The 18,880-nt window shown below is 41.3% G+C and overlaps 1 gene segment (V, D, J or C); it reads left to right on the forward strand.

The window, feature by feature from the left end:
• LOC140639540 (immunoglobulin heavy variable 3-74-like) overlaps positions 1–18,880 on the forward strand; it is a 274,944-nt gene that overhangs the window by 70,453 nt on the left and 185,611 nt on the right.

Below are 18,880 nucleotides of genomic sequence, written 5' to 3' on the forward strand. Positions count from 1 at the left end.
CTTAGGGGAAAGGCTCCCAGTGTTTCCCCATTGAGAATGATATTTGCTGTGGGCTTTTCATAGATGGCTTTTAAGATTCTGAGGAATGTTCCCTCTATCCCTACGCTCTGAAGAGTTTTGATCAGGAATGGATGCTGTATTTTGTCAAAGGCTTTCTCTGTTTCTATTGATAAGATCCTATGGTTCTTGTTTTTTTTCTCTTGTTGATATGATCTATCATACTGATTGCTTTACGAGTGTTGAACCAGCCTTGCATCCCAGGTATAAATCCCACTTAGTCATGGTGAATTATTGTGTTAATATTCTGTTGTGTCCTATTGGCCAGTGTTTTGTTGAGAATTTTAGCATCTGTGTTCATAAGGTTTTTTGTCTATAATTCTCCATTTTGGTGGGGTCTTTTTCTCTTTTTGGATTTAAGGTGATTCCAGCCTCAGAGAAAGAGTTTGGAAGTATTCTGTCTCTTTCTATCTTTCAGAACAGCTTTAGTAAATATGTATGGCTTCTCCTTTAAATGTTTGATAGACTTCCCTGGGAAGCAATCTGGACATGGACTTTTGTGTCTTGGGAGGTTTTTGATGACTGCTTCAATTTCCTCCTTGGTTATTTGCCTGTTCAGGATTTCTATTTCTTCGCGGTCCAGTTTTGCTTATTTGTGGTTTTCCAAAAGAGCATCCATTTCTTCTGGATTGCCTAATTTATTGGCATATAAGTGGTCCTAATATGTTTTTAAAATCGTTTGTATCTCCTTTCTATAGGTTGTGAGCTATTGGGACATCATCAAGAGAAAAAGCTATGCACAGCAAAATAGTCAACAAAACTCAAAGACAACCTATAAATGGGAAAAGATATTTGTAAATGACCTATCAGGTAAAGGGCTAATATCCAAGATCTATAAAAAAATAAGTTATCTAGGTTAGTTGCTGGTACAAGGTGAGGTGAGGACTGGTACTCCCCCATGATCCTGCCCCCAACATTTTATTTATTTATTATTTCTATTTATCTATCTATTTATTTATTTATTTATCCATTTATTTATTTATTTTCAGACAATTTTTAATAATAAATTTAGTTTTTATTGGCGTTCAATTTTCCAGCAGAATAACACCCAGTGCTCATCGCATCAAAGGCCCCCCTCAGTGCCCATCACCCATTCACCCCCACCCCCTCCCTCCTCCCCTTCCACCACCCCTAGTTCCTTTCCCAGAGTTAGGAGTCTTTATGTTCTGTCTCCCCCCTCTGATATTTCCCACACATTTCTTCTCCCTTCCCTTATATTCCCTTTCACTATTATTTATATTCCACAAATGAATGAGAACATATAATGTTTGTACTTCTCCGATTGACTTATTTAACTCAGCATAATACCCTCCAGTTCCATCCACTTTGAAGCAAATGGTGGCTATTTGTCATTTCTAATGGCTGAGTAATATTCCATTGTATATATAAACCACATTTTCTTTATCCATTCATCTTTCGATGGACACCGAGGCTCCTTCCACAGTTTGGCTATTGTGGACATTGCTGCTAGAAACATCAGGGTGCAAGTGTCCTGGTGTTTCTTTGCATCTGTATCTTTGGGGTAAATGCCCAAAAGTGCAATTACTGGGTAATAGGGCAGGTCTATTTTTAACTCTTTAGACAGGAACCTCCACACGATTTTCCAGAGTAGCTGCACACCAGTTCACATTCCCATCAAAAATGTAAGAGGGTTCCTTTTCTCCGCATCCTCTCCAACATTTGTGGTTTCCTACCTTGTTAATGTTCCCCATTCTCACCGGTGTGAGGTGGTATCTCATTGTGGTTTTGATTTGTATTTCCCTGATGGCAAGTGATGCAGAGCATTTTCTCATGTGCGTGTTGGTCATGTGTATGTCTTCCTCTGCTAGATTTCTGTTCATGTCTTTTGGCGATTTCATGATTGGATTGTTTGTTTCTTTGGTGTTGAATTTAATAAGTCTTTATAGATCTTGGAAACTAGCCCTTTATCTGATACGTCCTTTGTAAATATCTTCTCTCATTCTGTAGGTTGTCTTTTACTTTCGTTGACTGTATCCTTTGCTGTGCAAAAGCTTCTTACCTTGATGAAGTCCCAAGAGTTCATTTTTGCTTTTGTTTCTTTTGCCTTCGTGGATGTATCTTGCAAGAAGTTTTCAGAAAAATTGACAAAAGAGTTTGAGGGTAACAGATAGAAAATCTCAAGAAGATTCTTCAATGAGCACAAAGCCTGACCAGGGGCTTGATCCCAGGTCAGGGATCACCATCTCAGCAGAAATCAAGAATCGATGGTTACCTGAATGTTTCCCTATGGACATCACCCTTGGGCCAGTTTTTTAAAGAACCCATTTATTTATTCATGAGTGACACACAGAGACAGAGACAGAGACTTAGGCAGAGAGAGGAGCAGCGGATTCCATGCAGCATGCCTGATGCTGGATTTTCTCCCAGTACTCAGATATCATGCCCTGAGCCAAAGGCAGACACTCAACAACTGAGGCACTCAGGTGTACTTCCCTAATTTTTTAAACAAAGATTTTTTTCTTCCATGAGAGACATACAGAGAGAGACAGAGACATAGACAGAGGGAGAAGCAGCCTCCTCGCTGGGACCCTGATAGGGGAATCTATCCCTGAACTATGATCCTGGTCTGAGCTGAAGGCAGACACTAAACTGCTATACCACCCAGGATTTCCCTTGCCACAATTTTAATCAGAGGATATGTTTACAATTATTATGTGTTTATTGAATTTTCTATTGAGGAGTAAGTGTCCCTTCTGTATTTTGGATACTATCTCCTCAATATATGGTTGAGCACACTGATTCCCATGTCTTAGGGTGCCTTCTGTTCTACTAAGTTTTTATTTTTTTTCACATTTTTAAAATTTAAATCCAGTTTTCAAAAAAATAGTATAATAAGTGCTCATCCCTTCAAGTGCACTCCTTCTTGCTCTGCTAATATGTGTTCTGCACCCTTTCTATGTTGATGTAGCCCCACTTGTCTGCTTTGATTTTGTTGCCTGTGATTCTGATGCTATATCAAATAAATCATAGCCAAGCACATGTCATGATGTTTTCCCATTTGTTTCCATTGAAAAGATTTAAGGTCAAGTCTTCTGCTTAAGTCATTAATCCATTTTGAATTTGTGTCTGTGTGATGTACGATAAACTCCAAGTGTCTTTATTTTGCATGTGACTACTCAGCACCATTTGTCATAGAGACTATCCTTTCCCTATTGTGTGCTCTTAGATATCCTATGGAGAATTTGCTGACTGTATATTCACATGTTCACATCTGGGCTTCATCATCTACTGCACTGTCTACATGTGTGATGTTATGCAGTCACAAACTGATGTAATGAATATTCTTCAGAAATACATTTATAAAGAGGGTATTGTAATGTCTGAGAATTGGTTTTCCTTCTCATAATTATGTGTTCACTATCATCTGATTTTCATTTCCATATGAACATGGATTTTTTCTATTATGGATAAAACAACTAGTATTTTGATAATTTAATTAAACTTTTTAGAACAACAAAAACAACCAAAAAAAACACAAATAAACCATAACAATACAAATATTCCAGGAGATTTTAATAAGAATACGGAAACATCAATGAATAGAACCATGAATAAAATTGTAACGTGATTATAGAACAAAAAAATTGCATAACCAGGCAAATTAGAGAATTACTAAAATGATCAATACACTAAAATGGTTTTCATGAAGAAATAAAAAATGAACAAAACAGAACTAATACGAAGGCCAAATCCATTATCTAAAAATTTCTGCCTCTAAAATCACAAAGAATATTTAAAAAGAACAAAGCCAAAAAATGCTCAAGATCAGATTGCTTTATTTATGAATTTTATCAAATATTTTAAGAAGAATTGGGGCCCAAACATCTCAGTCTCTTCCAAAATCTAATGAGAATAGGATATGCCCAAATTCATTTAAGGAGGCCAAGATCGGGATCCCTGGGTGGCGCAGCGGTTTAGCGCCTGCCTTTGGCCCAGGGCGCGATCCTGGAGACCCGGGATCGAATCCCACGTCGGGCTCCCGGTGCATGGAGCCTGCTTCTCCCTCTGCCTGTGTCTCTGCCTCTCTCTCTCTCTCTGTGTGCCTATCATAAATAAATAATAAAAAAAAAAAAAAAAATTTAAAAAAAAAAAAAAAAAAAAAAAAAAAAGGAGGCCAAGATGACTGTGACAACAAACCCACAGCAAGGAGCTCACAATAAGGGACTCAAGGACAATTTCTGAGATGCACATACATGTAAAACTCCTGGCATCTTGAATCCAACAGCACATGGAAAGGATCACACAGAATGACATAGAGGAAGTCAGTCCTGGGATGCAGGGATTATTCAATATACCCAGATCATAAATGGCACCCTCTGTATTAACAAAGTGTAGGAATGATCCATATGATCCTCCCTTTGATACCTAAGATAATTTAAGAAATTTCGACACAGGGATGCCTGGGTGTCTCAGTCATGGAGCATCTGCCTACAGCTCAGGGAGTGACACCAGGATCCTGGATTGAGTCTGGTATCCGGGTCCTTTCCGGAGGCCTGCCTCTTCCTCTGCCTGAGTCCCTACATCTCTCTCTCTCTCTCTCTCTCTCTGTTTCTCATGAATTGATAAAGAAATACATAAAATCTTTAAAAATGAAAACTCAGGGGATTCCTGGGTGGCGCAGCGGTTTGGCACCTACCTTTGGCCCAGGGCGCGATCCTGGAGACCCGGGATTGAATCCCATGTCGGGCTCCCGGTGCATGGAGCCTGCTTCTCCCTCTGTCTCTGGCTCTCTCTCTCTCTCTCTGTGTGTGTGTGTGACTATCATAAATAAATAATTTTTTTAAAAAAAATGAAAATTCAACACATGGTTTTTATCAAAACTCTTAATAATCAAGGAACTTAAAGAAATTACCTCCAAGTAATCGTGGCAATTTATTAATAGTCCACACCCAAACCCATATTCAGCAGTGAAAATTTGAAGGCTTACTGTCAAGTCCAGGGCCACAAAAGGATGCTCATTCCCACCATGAGTATACAACATGGTTATCATGAAGAAGAATGAACTGTGACACCCCAAATATGTCAGCTGGTCACCTGGGTTATTATGGACTAAAGCTACATGAGAAACAGCCAGAAGACAGATATGCTGAGCCATCTATGTTCCCCTGTTGGCAGGAAATAAGTCTCCCTTGGGAATGTTACCTTACCTATACCAGGAGTAGTGAACCTTCCTCAGGACCAGAATAGAGAATGTAGGGGTCAAATGGCTGTGCAAAATACCCTTGTCAGTTCCTCAATAATTCACTGACCCAAAACCAAATCCTGGCCTTAATATCCACCATCTCAATATTTTGTGGTCTGAGACACACAAGGGCTGTGTAATTTGGTCATTGTCTGGGTGTTGTATTCTAGGTAGCTCATTAACATATGAGATGAAATGTATTTACCTTAGATCTACCTTATGTCTACTAAGTAATTAGACCAAATACCTGAGAAAAATAGAAGGTAAATCTTCCTGCCCTGATAACAGGAAGACTTATCTAGAAATTGCAACAATGAAACAAAAGTTATTTAGTTCAGCATAGAGGAAGAAAACTTCTTTTTTCCATATGACATGATCTCATATGTAGTAAACACTACCATCTCCACAGCATAGTCGCACAACTAATATATGATTTCAGAGAAACCATAGTATGAAAATCAACAGATGAAATAAAGCTATATTTCAAATATAACAAAATAGCAACAAATGTATAAAAGGAATTAACAAAATTACTACATTTACACTGGAGCAGAAATAAAATATTTAGGATTAAACTTCCCAAGGACATGGGCAACCCTGATGGCCCAGCAGTTTGTCACTGCCTTCAGCCTGGAGCATGATCCTGGAGACCTGGGATCAAGTCCCACATCAGGCTCCCTGCGTGGAGCCTGCTTCTCCCTCTGTCTGTGTCTCTGCCTCTCTCTCTTTCTCTATGTGTATGTCTGTCATGAAAAAATGAAATAAAATCTTTTAAAAAATTTTTAAAATAAACTTCCCAAGGAAAGAAAATAGGTGTATCAAACTCCAGTATATTGATGAAAGAATAATAAAAAGCCACAAAAAATTTAATGGTAATTTTGTTCAGAAGTTAGAACACTTCTTATTGTCACAATGTCATCTACACAAGGTGTGTGCAAAGGTTATTCAATTCTAGTATATAACCTGTAAAGATCATAACCTAAGGCTTAAACTAAAAACTCAGAGGACATACAAATAGGGCCCTACATCAAATGATTAAGACAGCCCAGCCCCAACCCTGCAGCTGGGAGAGAAGCCGCAGCCCCAGGATCCCCAGGTGACTCCATTCATGGATCAGGACAGAACACAGACAATTCACCGGAGTCTGTGCTCAGCTGGGTTTTCCTTGTTGCTATCTTAAAAGGAAATTCATGTAGAATAGACATGGAGAATATGCATGGGGGTGAGTGAGAAAACCAGGAGATGTGGGACAGTTTCCGGACCAGGATGTCTTGTGTCTGCAGGTGCCCAGGGTGAGGTGCTGCTGGTGGACTCTGGGGGAGACCTGGTGAGGCCTGGGGGGGTTCCCTGAGACTAATTGCCAAATCTGAAAGAGGAAAACAATACAATACCTGAACAAACCAATAACCAGTGAGGAGACTGAAACAGTTATCAAAAATTCCAAAGAAATTGTTAGGTCAGATGGCTTTCCAGGTGAATTCTACCAAACATTTAAAGAAAACACATTTCAGAAGAATAGGCAAGATGGCGGAAGAGTAGGGTCTCCAAATCACCTGTCTCCACCAAATTACCTAGAAAACCTTCAAATTATCCTGAAAATCTATTAATTCGGCCTGAGATTTAAAGAGAGACCAGTTGGAATGCTACAGTGAGAAGAGTTCGCGCTTCTATCAAGGTAGGAAGACGGGAAAAAAGAAATAAAGAAACAAAGGCTTCCAAGAGGGAGGGACCCCGCCAGGAGCTGGGCTGAGGCCAGGGCGAGTGTCCCCAGGAGAGGAGAGCCCCGTCCCGGAGACGCAGGAGCTGCACCAAACTTCCCGGGTGGAAAGGCCTCGCAGGGAGTTGGAGCAGGACCGAGGAGGGTGAGGATGCCCTTGGGCTCCCAGGGACAGTAACAGAGCAACTGCGCTCCCAGGAGAGTGCGCAGAGCTCCCTAAGGGCTGCAGCGCGCACGGCGGGACCCAGAGCAGCTCAGAGGGGCTCGGGCAGAGGAAGAGGCTCCTTGCGGAGGGGGCTGCGAGGTTCCAGGAGCAGCTCGGGGGTGCTCGGGGGGCGGCTCCGTGGAGGGGGCTGCGTGGCCCAGGAGAGCGAATCCAACAGCGTAGGCCGGGAGCACAGGGCGCAGGGACACAGCCCAGGATCCGGCCTCCCCCGGGACAGGCAGAGGCCGGGAGGGCCAAGGACAGCAAGGACGCTCCTGCCCCGAGCTGAGCAGATCAGCAGCCCCGCCATGGAGCCTCCAGGCCCTGCAGACGGAGAGCTCCGGAGTTCCTGCCGGAGCTGAATCCAGGTTTCCAGAGCTGGCCCCGCCACTGGGGTTGTTACTCCTGCGGCCTCACGGGGTAAACAACCCCGACTGAACCCTGCACCAGGCAGGGGCACAGCAGCTCCCCCAACTGCTAACACCTGAAAATCAGCACAGCAGGCCCCTCCCCCAGAACACCAGCTAGATGGACAACTTCCAGGAGACGCCAAGGGACTTAAAGTATACAGAATCAGAAGATACTCCCCCATGGTTCTTTTTTTTTTTTTTGGTTTCGTTTTGTTTTGTTTTGTTTTGCTTTTTGATTTGTTTCCTTCCCCCACCCCCTTTTTTTCTCCTTTCTTTTTCTTTCTCTTTTTCTTTTTTTTTCGTTTTTTTCCTTTTTTTTCTCTTTCTCTTTTCTTTCCTTCTTTATCTCCTCTCTTTTTCTCCTTTTCCCAATACAACTTGCTTTTGGCCACTCTGCACTGAGCAAAATGACTAGAGGAAAACCTCACCTCAAAAGAAAGAATCAGAAACAGTCCTCTCTCCCACAGAGTTACAAAATCTGGATTACAATTCAATGTCAGAAAGCCAATTCAGAAGCACTATTATACAGTTACTGGTGGCTCTAGAAAAAAGCATAAAGGACTCAAGAGACTTCATGACTGCAGAATTTAGAGCTAATCAGGCAGAAATTAAAAATCAATTGAATGAGATGCAATCCAAACTAGAAGTCCTAACGACGAGGGTTAACAAGGTGGAAGAACGAGTGAGTGACATAGAAGACAAGTTGATAGCAAAGAGGGAAACTGAGGAAAAAAGAGACAAACAATTAAAAGACCATGAAGATAGATTAAGGGAAATAAACGACAGCCTGAAGAAGAAAAACCTACGTTTAATTGGGGTTCCCGAGGGCGCCAAAAGGGACAGAGGGCCAGAATATGTATTTGAACAAATTCTAGCTGAAAACTTTCCTAATCTGGGAAGGGAAACAGGCATTCAGATCCAGGAAATAGAGAGATCCCCCCCCTAAAATCAATAAAAACCGTTCAACACCTCGACATTTAATTGTGAAGCTTGCAAATTCCAAAGATAAAGAGAAAATCCTTAAAGCAGCAAGAGACAAGAAATCCCTGACTTTTATGGGGAGGAGTATTAGGGTAACAGCAGACCTCTCCACAGAGACCTGGCAGGCCAGAAAGGGCTGGCAGGATATATTCAGGGTCCTAAATGAGAAGAGCATGCAACCAAGAATACTTTATCCAGCAAGACTCTCATTCAAAATGGAAGGAGAGATAAAGAGCTTCCAAGACAGGCAGCAACTGAAAGAATATGTGACCTCCAAACCAGCTCTGCAAGAAATTTTAAGGGGGACTCTTAAAATTCCCCTTTAAGAAGAAGTCCAGTGGAACATTCCACAAAAACAAGGACTGAATAGATATCATGATGACACTAAACTCATATCTCTCAATAGTAACTCTGAATGTGAACGGGCTTAATGACCCCATCAAGAGGCGCAGGGTTTCAGACTGGATGAAAAAGCAGGACCCATCTATTTGCTGTCTACAAGAGACTCATTTTAGACAGAAGGACACCTACAGCCTGAAAATAAAAGGTTGGAGAACCATTTACCATTCAAATGGTCCTCAAAAGAAAGCAGGGGTAGCCATCCTTATATCAGATAAACTAAAATTTACCCCAAAGACTGTAGTGAGAGATGAAGAGGGACACTATATCATACTTAAAGGATCTACTCAACAAGAGGACTTAACAATCCTCAATATATATGCCCCGAATGTGGGAGCTGCCAAATATATAAATCAATTATTAACCAAAGTGAAGAAATACTTAGATAATAATACACTTATACTTGGTGACTTCAATCTAGCTCTTTCTATACTCGATAGGTCTTCTAAGCACAACATCTCCAAAGAAACGAGAGCTTTAAATGATACACTGGACCAGATGGATTTCACAGATATCTACAGAACTTTACATCCAAACTCAACTGAATACACATTCTTCTCAAGCGCACATGGAACTTTCTCCAGAATAGACCACATATTGTGTCACAAATCATGTCTGAACCAATACCAAAAGATTGGGATTGTCCCCTGCATATTCTCAGACCATAATGCCTTGAAATTAGAACTAAATCACAACAAGAAGTTTGGAAGGACCTCAAACACGTGGAGGTTAAGGACCATCCTGCTAAAAGATAAAAGGGTCAACCAGGAAATTAAGGAAGAATTAAAAAGATTCATGGAAACTAATGAGAATGAAGATACAACCATTCAAAATCTTTGGGATGCAGCAAAAGCAGTGCTAAGGGGGAAATACATCGCAATTCAAGCATCATTCAAAAACTGGAAAGAACTCAAATACAAAAGCTAACCTTACACATAAAGGAGCTAGAGAAAAAACAGCAAATAGATCCTACAGCCAAGAGAAGAAGGGAGTTAATAAAGATTCGAGCAGAACTCAACGAAATCGAGACCAGAAGAACTGTGGAACAGATCAACAGAACCAGGAGTTGGTTCTTTGAAAGAATTAATAAGATAGATAAACCATTAGCCGGCCTTATTAAAAAGAAGAGAGAGAGGACTCAAATTAATAAAATCATGAATGAGAAAGGAGAGATCACTACCAACACCAAGGAAATACAAACAATTTTAAAAACATATTATGAACAGCTATACGCCAATAAATTAGGCAATCTGGAAGAAATGGACGCATTCCTGGAAAGCCACAAAATACCAAAACTGGAACAGGAAGAAATAGAAAACCTGAACAGACCAATAACCAGGGAGGAAATTGAAGCAGTCATCAAAAACCTCCCAAGACACAAGAGTCCAGGGCCAGATGGCTTCCCAGGGGAATTTTATGAAACGTTTAAAGAAGAAACAATACCTATTCTACTAAAGCTGTTTGGAAAGATAGAAAGAGATGGAGTACTTCCAAATTCGTTCTCTGAGGTCAGCATCACCTTAATTCCAAAACCAGACAAAGACCCCACCAAAAAGGAGAATTACAAAAAAAAAAAAAACATGAAAGATGAAAGGGTCAACCAGGAAATTTAGGAAGAATTAAAAGATTCATGGAAACTAAGGAGAATGAAGATACAAATGTTCAAAATCTTTGGGATGCAGCAAAAGTAGTCCTGATGGTGAAATACATCGCAATACAAGCATCCATTCAAAAACTGGAAAGAACTCAAATACAAAAGCTAACACATAAAGGAGCTAGAGAAAAAAACAGCAAATAGATGCTACACGCAACAGAAGAAGAGAGTTAATGAAGATTACAGCAGAACTCAATGAAATTGAGAAGAACTGTGGAACAGATCAATAAAACCAGGAGTTGGTTCTTTGAAAGAATTAATAAGAGAGATAAACGATTAGCCAGCCTTATTAAAAAGAAGAGAGAGAAGACTCAATTTAATAAAATCATGAATGAGAAAGGAGAGATCACTACCAACCCCAAGGAAATACAAAGGATTTTAAATATTTTCTATCTACGTTTTTATTCCTTCCTGTCTTTCATAAGTGCTATTCAGTGTTTAGAATATAGATCCATCCCTCTTCGGTTAGGATTTTTCCTCATCATCTGATGATATCTGGTTCACTTATAAATTGCATCCAGTCCTTGATTTTCTTTTTTCTGCGTCACTTGCACTTTACGGAAGAGCCACTGACTTCCTTGTATTGATTTTACACTCTCTAATTTTGCTGAATTCTGGTATCAGTTCTAGCAATTTTTTTCAAAGGAATCTTTGGGATTTGAACTTAAAGTATTTTGTGGTGTGAGGAGTCAACTTTTTACTTTTTCTTTGCTGAGTTGGATGACATTTCCTTTTCTTTGTTGTCTGGTTGTTGAGGCTAGGACGTATAGCACTATGGTGAAGAACAGTGGTGATGGTGGGCATCCCTGTCTCGTTCCTGGTCTTATGGGAAAACCTCTCAACTTTTCCTTGTTGAGGATGACACTCTCCATATGTCTCTGTAAATGTATTTTATGATGTTGAGTAGGTCCCACTATCTCTACATACCAAGAGGATTTTTTTATCAAGAAGGTATAATCTCTTTTGCCAAAAGCTTTTTGGGTATCAGCTGAGAGGATAAAATGGTCCTTATCCTTTCATTTATCAATGACTCAAATCCCACTCTTAGTTTTGCATATGCTGAACCACCCTTGCAGACCAGAAATTAATCCAATTTTTGTCTTGAAGAATTATTATTTTAAAGTACTGTTGGATCCTTTTGGTTAGGATCTTAATGAGAATATTGCATCCATGTCCGTCAGGAAAATTAATCTGTAATTTTCTTTTTAAGTTGGATCATTGTCTCCATTTCAGGTCAAGGTAACGCTACCCTCAGAAAATGAGTGGAATTTTCCTTTAATTTCTGTTTTTTGTAACATTATCAGGATGGGCATTAATTCTTTTTAAATACCTGTTGCATTCCCTTGGACAATCATCTGTCCCTGGACTTTTGATTGTTAAAAGACCTTTAAATATGTTCGATTTTCCTTTCCAGTTTTGGGTCTGTCTTGCTTTTCTATTCATTCCTGTTTCAGATTTGGTTGTTTCCACATTTATAGGAGGGTATCCATTTCTCTGAGATTGCTGAATTTGTTGGCATGTTATAGCTCATAATGTTCTCTCTCTTTAATAATTTATTTTTCATTTGTTTATTCAATATTTTATTTAAGTTCAATTTGCCAATATAATGTAACACCAAGTTCTCATCTGATCACGTTCCCTCCTTAGTGCCCATCACCCAGGTACCATGTCCCACCACCTACCTCCCCTTCTGCACTCCTCTAAGTCCCAGAAATACGAGTCTCTCATGGTTTTTCTTCCTCCCTAATTTATCCCCACTCTGTTACCCTCCTTCCCTTATAATCCCTTTCACTATTTATTATATTCCATGTATGAGTAAAATTATGATGACTGTTCTTCAATTGACTTATTTCTCTTTTTTTCGATTGACTTATTTCATTGGCATAATTCCCCTGTAGTTTCATTGGAAATGGTAGCAATTGACTATTTCTGATGACTGAGAAATATTTTTTGTATATATAAACCATATCATGTTTATCAATTCATCTGTCAAAGGACATCGTGGCTTCTCGCATAGTTTGCCTATGGGTATTTGTGGACATTGCTGCTGTAAACATTGGGGTGCACGTATCCTGCCGCTTCACTACATCTGTATCTTTTGGATAAATCCCGAGTAGTATAATTGCAGGGTCAGAGGGTAGCTCTTTTTTTAACTCTTTCGGGATCCTCCACCCAGTTTTCCAGAGTGGCTGCACCAGTTCACATTTCCTCCAACAGTGCAAGAGGGTTCCGCTTTCTCCACATTCTCTCTAACATTTGATGATTTCTTTCGTATTAATTTATGCTATTCTCTGTGGTGTAAAGCAGCAGCTGATTGTGGTTTGGATGTGCTTTTCCCTGATAACAAGTGATATGGAGCAATTTTTTATGGACTTCTTGGCCATATGTAGGTTTTATTTGTAAAAATTTCTGTTCATGTTTTATTGCCATTTCTTGCCTGGAATCCCTGTTCTTGTGTGTTGAGTTTGATAGGTTCTTTATAGATGTTGGATACAAGACCTTTGTTCGATATGTCATCTGCTAGTATCATCTTCCCTTCTGTATGTTGTGTTTTAGCTTTGTTGACAGTTTCCTTTGCTCTCCAGAAGATTCTTATCTTGATGGAGCTCCCAAAATTCATATTTGCTTTTGTTTGCCTTGCCATTATAGATATGCTTTGCAAGAAATTGCTGTGGCTATGTTCCAAAAAGCTGTTCCCTCTCTTCTCCTGACAGAGATTTATTTTTTTTGTTTACATTTTATTTATTTTTGACATCCCCTCTTTATTTTTTATAATAAAATTATTTTTATTGGTGTTCAATTTACCAACATACAGAATAACACCCAGTGCTCATCCCAATGCCCCCCTCAGTGCCTATCACCCAATCACCCCCACCCCCTGCCCTCCTCCCCTTCCAGAGATTTAGATGGATTTTTTCTCAAATTTTATTCTGTTGTTTTCATGTGTATGTGAGTTTTAATACATCGATTTCCAAGTAATATCTTCAGTTAGAATTGAGGTAGGTTCTAACTGTCATAAATGAGTGGAGAGCTGATATCTGCCTCCAAGGCATACATATTTCTGAGAGTAGAACTTATGGCCTCTGCGTCCCACATCCTGATTGCCTGTATGCTTAGCTTCAAACAAGCTTATGTTCGATGCATGACAGAAGTTGAGTGAGAGGCAAGTGGGACGTGAAGGGTCATATTTTAATCATGTTGACTTTATATTTTTGTTTGGTATAAGAGAATGGTCCAGTTTAATTCTCCTGCAGGAGCTGTTCAATTTTCTTCATACCAATTATTTTTGAGACTGTTACAGTTTCCCAGGGGATATTCTTTCCTATTTTGTCGAAGATTTTGACCATATATTTGGAGGTCCATTTCCAGGTTCTATAAGCTGTTCTATTGATCTATGTGTCTGTTTTTGTGCCAGGACCGCAGTGCCTTAATGATCACAGCATTGTAGTGCAGCTTGATAGCATGCATTCTGATGCCTTAATTTTGGTTTTCTTTCTTAACCTTACTCTGGCTATTGAAGCTCTTTTCTGATTTTATAGAAATCTGAAGATTATTTGTTTCATCACTGGGAAGAATGATTGCAGTATTCTTATAGGACTTGCATTCAGTGTCTACATTGCCCTGGGAAGCATAGACATTTTCCCAAAGTTTATTTTTCTGATCCATGAGCATGGAATGTTTCTCCATGTTTCTCTTTGTGTCTTCTTTGATTTCTTTCATAAGTGTTCTCTAGATTTAAAGGACAGATCCTTTACCTCATTGGTTAGGGTTATTCCTAGGTATCTTAAGGTTGGTGCCATTGTAAATGAGTTCAATTCCGAATTTCTCTCCTGTCAGTCTCACTGTTAGTGTATAGGAATGCAGGTGCCCTCTATGCCATGGTTTTGTCTTCTGCCACGTCTCTACATTGCTATGTCATTTCTAGAAAATTTAGGTGGTGTGTCTTGGAGTTAAGAGAGAAATATCATGTACTCTGCAAAAAGGGAGAGTTTCATTTCTTCTTTGTCATTTTGAATGGATTTTATTTATTTTGTTGTCCGATTGCTGATGGTAGGATTTCTACTCCTATAGTGACACAAGTGCTGAGATTGGGAAGCTCTGCAGTCTTTGTGAAATTAGGGACAACTCTGTTTTTCCCCACTGAGAATGAGATTCACTGTGAAAGTCATAGATGGCTTTTATGAGATTGAAGAACGTTCCCTCTATCCTCCACTTAAAGAGTTTTAATCAGGAACATATGCTGGGAGGGGCAAGATGGCGGAAGATTCAGGTCCCCAAGTCACCTGTCCCCACCATATAACCTAGATAACCTTCAATCATCCTGAAAATCTATGAATTCGGCCTGAGATTTAAAGAGAGAACAGGTGGAATGCTACAGGAGAAGACATCACGCTACTATAAAGGTAGGAAGATAAGGGGAAAAAAGAATTAAAGAAACAAAGGGCATCCAAGGGGGAGTGGCCCTGCGAGGAACCAGGATAAGGCTGGAGCGAGTGCCCCCAGGACAGGAAAGCCCCGTCCCAGAGAAGCAGGAGCTTCATCAATCTTCCCGGGCAGAAAGGCACTCGCAGGAAGTTAGAGCAGGACCCCAGGAGGACGGGGATGCTGTCAGGCTCCTGGGGACACTAACAGAGCAACTGTACACTGGGGAGAATGCACCGAGCACCCTAAAGGGCTACCGCATGCACGCATTGACCCCAGAGCAGCTCACAGGGGCTCCGGCAGCAGCTCTGCACAGAGGGGGCTGGGCAGCCCTGGGGGCAGCTCGGAGGGGCTCAGTTGGCGGCTCCGTGGAGGGGGCTGCCTGGCCGGGAGAATGAATCAAACAGCACAGGCCCGGGAGCACAGGGCGCTGGGGGACAGCCCAGGATCCGACCTACCCATGGGACAGGAAGAGGTCAGGAGGGCCCAGGACAGCAAGGACGCTCCTGCCCCAAGCTGAACAGATCATCAGCCCCGCCTCTGGAGCCTCCAGGCCCCTGCAGGTGGAGAGCTCCATAGTTACTGCGTGAGCTGAATCCAGGGCTCCAGAGCTAACCGCTGCCACTGCGGTTGTTCCTTCTGGGGCCTCATGGGGAAAACAACACTCACTGAGCCCTGCACCAGGCAGGGGGCAGAGGAGCTCCTTCAAGTGCTAACACCTGAAAATCAGCACAACCGGCCCCTCCCTCAAAAGACCAGCTAGATGGACAAGTTCCAGGGGAAGTCAACGGACTTAAAGTATACAGAATCAGAAGATACTCCCCCATGAGTGGGGTTTTTTTTTTTTTTTTTTTTTTGCTTTTTGCTGGGGGCATCACAATGCCAGATTTCAGATTGTACTACAAACTGTGGTCATCAAGACAGTGTGGTACTGGCACAAAAACTGACACATAGATCAATGGAACAGAATAGAGAACCCAGAAATGGACCCTGAACTTTATGGTCAACTAATATTCGATAAAGGAGGAAAGACAATCCATTGGAAGAAAGACACTCTCTTCAAAAAATGGTGCTGGGAAAATTGGACATCTACATGCAGAAGAATGAAACTAGACCACTCTTTTGCACCATACACAAAGATAAACTCAAAATGGATGCAAGATCTAAATGTGGGACAATATTCCATCAGAATCCTAGAGGAGAAACAGGCAAAACCCTTTTTGAACTCAGCCACAGTAACTTCTTGCAAGATACATCCATGACGGCAAAAGAAACAAGAGCATAAATGAACTATTGGGACTTCATCAAGATAAGAAGCTTTTGCACAGCAAAGGATACAGTCAACAAAACTAAAAGACAACCTACAGAATGGGAGAAGATATTTGCAAATGACGTATCAGATAAAGGGAAGAACTATAAAGAACTTATTAAACTCAACACCAAAGAAATAAACAATCCAATCATGAAATGGGCAAAAGCCATTAAGAGAAGTCTCACAGAGGAAGACATCGACATGGCCAACCAGCACATGAGAAAATGCGTTGCATCACTTGCCATCAGGAAAATACAAATCAGACCACAATGAGATACCACCTCACACCAGTGAGAATGGGGCAAATTAACAAGGCAGGAAACAACAAATGTTGGAGAGGATGCGGAGAAAAGGGAACCCTCTTACACTGTTGGTGGGAATGTGAACTGGTGCAGCCACTCTGGAAAACTGTGTGTAGGTTCCTCAAAGAGTTAAAAATAGACCTGCCCTACGACCCAGCAATTGCACTGTTGGGGATTTACCCCAAAGATACAGATGCAATGAAATGCCGGGACACCTGCACCTGATGTTTATAGCAGCAATGTCCACAATAGCCAAACTGTGGAAGGAGCCTCGGTGTCCATCAAAAGAAGAATGGATAAAGATGTGGTTTATGTTAGAATGGAATATGACTCAGCCATTAGAAATGACAAATACCCACCATTTGCTTCAATGTGGATGGAACTGGAGGGTATTATGCTTAGTGAAGTAAGTCAGTCGGAGAAGGACAAACGTTATATGTTCTCATTCATTTAGGGAATATAAATAATAGTGAAAGGGAATAGAAGGGAAGGGAGAAGAAATTAGTGGAAAGTATCAGAAAGGAATACAGAACATAAAGACTCCTAACTCTGGGAAATGATCTAGGGGTGGTGGAAGGGGAAGACGGCGAGGGGTGGGGGTGAATGCTTGACGGGCACTGAGGGGGGCACTTGATGGGATGAGCACTGGGTGTTATTCTGTATGTTGGTAAATTGAACAGCAATAAAAATAAATGTATTATAAAAGATAAATAAATAATAAATAAATCAATAAATAAATTCATAATAAAATAAAATTAAAAATAAAATAATAATAATAAAAAAGAATGGAATCTAAGACTGGAGCTGACTATATAGTCAGAGGACATGCAAATAAGGCCCTCCCTACACTGATTAAACCAGCCCAACGCCAACCCTAAGCCTGGATAGGAGCTCTAGCAACAGGATCCCCAGGTGGCCCCATTCAATGCTCAGGACACAGCACAGAAAAACCAGTATGGAGTCTGTGCTCCGCTGGGTTTTCCTTGTCACTATTTTAAAATGTAATTCATGGTGAAGAAGGAACTTTGAGTCTGTGAGTGGAGGTGAGTGAGCGAAAGAGGGGTTGTCGGACAATTTCCTGACCAGGATGTCTTGTGTCTTCAGGTGTCCAGGGTGAGGTGCAGCTGGTGGAGTCTGGGGGAGACCTAGTGAAGCCTGGGGGGTCCCTGAGACTCTCCTGTGTGGCCTTTGGATTCACCTTCAGTAGCTATAGCATGCAATGGGTCCGTCAGGCTCCTGGGAAGGGGGTGCAGTGGGTCGCATACATTAACAGTGGTGGAAGTAGCACAAGCTTCGCAGATGCTGTGAAGGGCATGAGCTGGTTTCGCCAGGCTCCAGGGAAGGGGCTGCAATGGGTTACATGGATTGGGTATGATGGAAGTAGCACATACTACACAGACACTGTAAAGGGCCGATTCACTATCTCCATAGACAACGCCAAGAACATGCTGTATCTGCAGATGAACAGCCTGAGAGCCGAGGACATAGCCCTGTATTACTGTGCGAGGGACACAGTGAGGGGACCTCAGTGTGAATCCAGACACAAACGTCCCTGTAGAAGGGGATCAGGACCACCAGGGGGTGGACACTCCTAACCACTTCTGTCTTGAAGGCCCAGGAGCAAGTGCAGATGGAGGTTCTGGGCAGGTTTCTTGTCAGGGTCTGGACTTCCTCTCCATGGAGCAGTTTCCCCCAGGGAGCCCCTGTGAACACTTGATTACTTGCTTACCTCTTCAGTCTCTGTCTTAGAGACTTAAAAATTCAAATATAGCACTTGCAGTTACTTGTACTTAACTTTTCCTGACCCAAAATACTAATCAATTACAAATAACTCCATTCACATCATCTGAACATTTTCATGAGTCCCAGTGATACTCACTGTAGATCACAGGACCCCAAGCTAACATGCTGTCTTGCACATCACGGTACAGAGGAATCTCCAATCAACACAATATAAAAGAGACATTCTACCAAAATATTAATAATGTCTGGGGAGTGAGAAATAATCTCAGTATGACATGGTAGGGAGGTGGACTCAGAGGTAACTCACACACACACACACACACAATCACGAGAGTATAACCATTCTACACCTTCACTTTCATGTCTGATGAGAACCAGGCAGGCCTCTCATCACGTCATAAATGCCTGGGTGGTGCCAAGGAATGACACTGGCTCAGGGTGTGATTTGTGAGTCAGTGGTGGGGACAGGGTCCTG

Source organism: Canis lupus, chromosome 9 (genome assembly GCF_048164855.1).
Source record: "Canis lupus baileyi chromosome 9, mCanLup2.hap1, whole genome shotgun sequence".
NCBI classification, from domain to species: Eukaryota; Metazoa; Chordata; class Mammalia; order Carnivora; family Canidae; genus Canis; species Canis lupus.